The sequence below is a fragment of the Rosa chinensis genome, chromosome 3 (genome assembly GCF_002994745.2).
Source record: "Rosa chinensis cultivar Old Blush chromosome 3, RchiOBHm-V2, whole genome shotgun sequence".
Taxonomy (NCBI): Eukaryota; Viridiplantae; Streptophyta; class Magnoliopsida; order Rosales; family Rosaceae; genus Rosa; species Rosa chinensis.
Window position 1 is genome coordinate 39,835,283 of NC_037090.1, and position 4,634 is coordinate 39,839,916.

At 39.2% G+C, this 4,634-nt stretch overlaps 1 long non-coding RNA gene across 2 annotated transcripts; it reads right to left on the reverse strand.

Annotated features, from left to right (window-relative positions):
• Window positions 1-547: 547 nt before the first annotated feature.
• Window positions 548-2,660, reverse strand: LOC112191299. Of its 2 annotated transcripts, XR_002932907.2 has the most exons (5): window positions 1,813-2,660; window positions 1,618-1,659; window positions 1,142-1,217; window positions 831-897; window positions 548-703 (listed from the first exon to the last, which is right to left on the reverse strand). It is a non-coding gene; the product is annotated as an uncharacterized LOC112191299 (long non-coding RNA). The 2 variants fall into 2 exon arrangements; XR_005807779.1 differs by lacking the exon at window positions 1,813-2,660 and having other exon boundaries at window positions 1,618-1,739.
• Window positions 2,661-4,634: the final 1,974 nt, after the last annotated feature.

The window sequence follows — 4,634 nt, forward strand, 5'->3', positions numbered from 1 at the left end:
CTCTACGTTTTCCGCCAACTCTTGCCATTTCATTTTTTTTTTTTTTTAGTGAAATTGCCTTGCGTCTCTTTAGGACATGAGTTAAGCTTGCTTAGCTTGTGCTTCTAAAGGTTCGCGACACTGTAACGTAACCAATTTGGAGAGGTGCAAATTGGAGCGTTACAGTGTAAATGAGATGTCCGGTCTTGTGCATTGAGCTAAGTACAATAATGTGTGTATTCACTACAACAAATTTCCCCAAACCCCACTGATTTGAATTAGTCCCTATTGGGACAAAGCACACTGATAAGAATGGCTGCTGGCATTAGCCACTATGCAGCCACTAATGAGAATCAGGTGCTAATGGGACTAAACACACTGATAATTTAACAGTGTGATGCCTTTAACCAAAGCAAAATTGCATCCAAATCAGTGCCAAAGCAACTGATCCAAATATTAGTGGCTTCGGAATTCCACTGATATCAGTGGCAAAATCATAAAACTAGAATAAAAAAATAGGTGCCAAATACTAGCAAATACTAGTATTTGGCACCTCTACATTTCATGTACCGTATACTATATTAAAAAATGCATCATACAACAAATTCGCGAACTAAAAATAATTCATTACATCCAGAGACAACAAAATTTATTCTCCACAACTGCAACCCTTCTTTGATATGGACAAACTCTTTCAAAGCAAATGGCAACGTGCTCACAGTACCTGAAGTTCTAGAAAAGAAGAATTAAATTTTGCACTGTGAAGTATTATCTAGCAAGTAGCAACCTATGCATTCAATTCTGTAAGAAATCCAAACATGACATTTACAAAATAATGTGTAGAAAAATACCTCATCCATAATACCATTCGGCAAATCTTCAAGCATCATACGATGTAACCTGACCAAGGCTGCAGACCTATGCACATTGAAACAGAAAGGCAGTTTAATAAGACATATGATTCTTACTTTGAGCTTTTTGTTATTTTTAGTCTCAGTGTACATTTGAATCTCAATTGCATAAACTTCCAAATGTTGACTTCCTTTCTTTTGATCATTTGTACCAGTTTCTTAAGAATCTAATAGTGCAACACAGGTTACTCTCAGCCTTTCAAGATCACAAATTCACAACCATCATAGGTAATAACATAAACAGATATTACCTAACTCATTCTCCCATATTTCGCCCATATCAAACCAAATTTTGCAAAGCTTAAAATTTGTCTTGAACCAAAGCCTCTGCACAACAAGACGGAAAGAAACAAGGAAATTAGATGATTTGGCCCAGTGGTACTGATTCTTCTTATTAACCTAAAATTCATAGCCTCAAGGCGATTGTGATGCATTACAAACCAGAACCGAAAGAGTACATGACAAATCAAGCTTATATCACCAATCAATTGACAAAACCAGAGATTCCATTGATCTAAGAACTATTTGTTCCCCATATCTATTGTTTAATGGCATTAATAATAAACCGAAAGCTGAAGCATGTGTACCAAGCATATCATAAACTCATAAGCCTTTTCAGAGCACAGATTAAACTCAATTTTCAGCTACAAATTGGCATCAAACAGAATGGAGTAAGCATCAAAACAAAAGTCAACATCAGGAGCTCAATTGCAACAGCAACACTCACCAGCTAAATCGCAACCTCTTTCATGCGTCTGAATATTCGTACCTACAACAACAAAAAGATCAATAATTTTAGCACCTCCATGAAAGAACAAAATACTGTGCAGCTAAAAAAGCCTCGTCTCTCTAGGAAAGAACAAAATACTGCAAGTTGAGAGCCTCCATTCTCTGCAAAAGAACAAAATGGCGGGACTACTACCTTCAAAAGAAGGCAATTGCTTATCTTCTCTTTGATTGTTTTCTCCACTAGTTGCAGCATGGTGGGACTACTTCTTTAAGTATTATCTTCTCTTTGATTGTTTTCTCCAGTACGTAGTTGCAACATAAACAAATTATTACAACCACTGAACTCCAATATCCAAAAGAGAGACATTTTATAATTGACAAGTTGGGAAAACAAAGTTACTTTCAAGTTTGGCCCTTATCTTCGCCACTTTAGATAATGTATGTGCTGATGCTATAGTGATATTCATGACATGGGGTCAGCACAGTAAATTAGATAGCATGAGATATGCAGAAGCATAAATTAATCAAACATGCATAAATCGTTCATGGATCCATACACATATTTGAGCATTGATAAATGAGATTTATGGAGAAATTCGAAGAAGCTAGAAGAATTTAAAAATAAAATAAAAATTAAGGTGAAATTCTCACAGTCTTGAGATGAGAGCTCGTTTAAGGCGACGCGTCTTGCGCAGTCCAACAACAAGAAGTCAGAGAAGGGTGTCGAATGCACCGAATCGAAGCCCCAACAACATCTGATGATTGATCGATGTCGAAACCCCCGGTAGAGCGTATCGGATCTCGAATTCCTTGATCTCCTCCTTGAAGGCTACATATAGATATAGAGGAGAAGATGAAGCAATCCAAGGTGAGCGAGGTTACAGAGGCCAAACATGCACGACGTCTCTGAGAAGATTCAGCCTTCAATCTCGTTTCGAGAGAGCAAAGTAATTATAAATTTTGGTAAAGTGATCGACAGTGTTAAGACCGCACTGTCGGTGTGTGGGTTCTCTATGTTGGAGAGAGAGAGAGAGAGAGAGAGAGAGAGAGAGAGAGAGAGTGTGTGTGTGTGTGTGTTAGTGAGAAGTGTGAGAGCTGGATCTAGATGAACCTGAGAGAGTGAGAGATATAGGGTTAAACTGAAAGTACGAGAGACAGATCTAGAAGAACTAAAGAAAGAGATCTGATGGGGAGAGAGGGGGCCTTTTGTATCTACCGTTAGTTAAGACCTCCACTGATCCAACGGTTACCACTGAATATCAAAAACAGAGAAACCCCCAAGTTGATGGACACCAGTTAACCCTGCGCACCGATACAGTCTATTGGCCCAACCTCAATTAACCCTGGGCACTGATCATCAGTGTGATGAAACAAATTCACACTGATCTTTTGATTGGTTGCTCCCAAAATCACAAAACAAAACTATTCCATTTCTGTTGACATTGTTAACAGTGTTATTGAGATTAAACAATTAATATGTTCTATATACTGTTCATAATACACACTGATGATCAGTGAGAGGGAAAAATCTCCCACCAATGTTTTATATCAGTGTTAAACTATTCATTTTGGGACTGATGACTTTTTGGTGGCTAAAAAAAGGGTGCTAATGGGGAAATTTGTTGTAGTGATTGTACTCAAGTAGGGCACTTCTGCCTCTAGCACATCTTCGTCATCATCCTTCGGACGAAGAGGATCCCTTTTAGGATCAAGACTATGGACGATCATGGGTGTGCTTGAAGGCTTGACCTTGTCAAAACGACTAAGCATCCATCAACACGATGCTCAAGTTCCAAACCGAGACATAATCGTGTTCTCCCAAGATCATTCATCTCAAACTCGGATTTCTAGTGTTCAGCGGTTTTCCTTAACTCTTTAAGGGCTTCCAATAAAGATCATGTCCAACATGAACCGCGATAGGATCCGAAACTTGTCATGAAATCGCTCAGGCATATCCCTTCTCAATCAAGTAGTCACTTTTAGTGAGCATTTCAACCTCATTGCAAACGCGCTCCGTGGTCTAGAGCCACTTGACTTGGGTAAATGAAGTCCACCATGAACCTTCATGTATATTCCGTATCTTGATCCACATAGAGATACGTAGTGACCACATTCGTAAGCTGCATGTTCAGTTATTCGAAAGCTACCAAACTTACAGGGTAGTGGAGTGCAATGACATCTATTACGGGAGAATATGTCTCCTTGTAGTCAATTCTATGGCGTTTTGTGAGAAGCCTTGCGCCATAAGGCGAGATTACCATATCTTTTTCTCATCACGCTTTCTAATGAAGACCCATTAGTTAATAGGTTTTATGTTACATTCCTCTTCGTTAGAGAATCCAACTTAACCTGAATCGCATCTTTCCATTTAGGCCAAATTTCTCTACATTGGCATTCGTTCATCAACGTAGCGTGGTTCAATATCATCGGACTCAACCAACTCATGTGCTATGAAATGTGCGAATACATCATCAATTATGATGGAGTTTTTATCCCATGTCTCATGTACACTAATGTAATTTTCAGAGAGCTCTATATTCTCAGGAATAGGTTCTGACGTTGAGGCGTCCCCCAACGATAACCATAATCCGGAACATTCTCATGAGACGGATTTTGAGTGTCGATGATCAACGGATCTATTTATGCCAAAATATCCTTTGAATCCACAGGCCTCCCGAGCATCTAGTTGGGGCCATGGCTTGTAACGCCAGAGTGCCACTCTATATGGCGTTAGTACCATGCCTACCTCCGTGTAGTGTGGCGCTACGTCATCTCGTAGGGACGTCCATCCTTACAGGCATGTTTGCAGAAGATATGTTTGATCTCGTCACTTTAACGGGGATCGAGATGAGATATAGTGGGGACAGACTGATAGGAGCATTTGAATGCGACGTTTTACTTGCTTTTCCCTACATTTCTTGCGTTATTTCCTTAATAAAACTCTGTTTAGGAAAGTTTCCATTCTTCGATTGGGAAAGTTCCTATTTGTAGAAAGTTTCCATTTTTGTAGTTTCT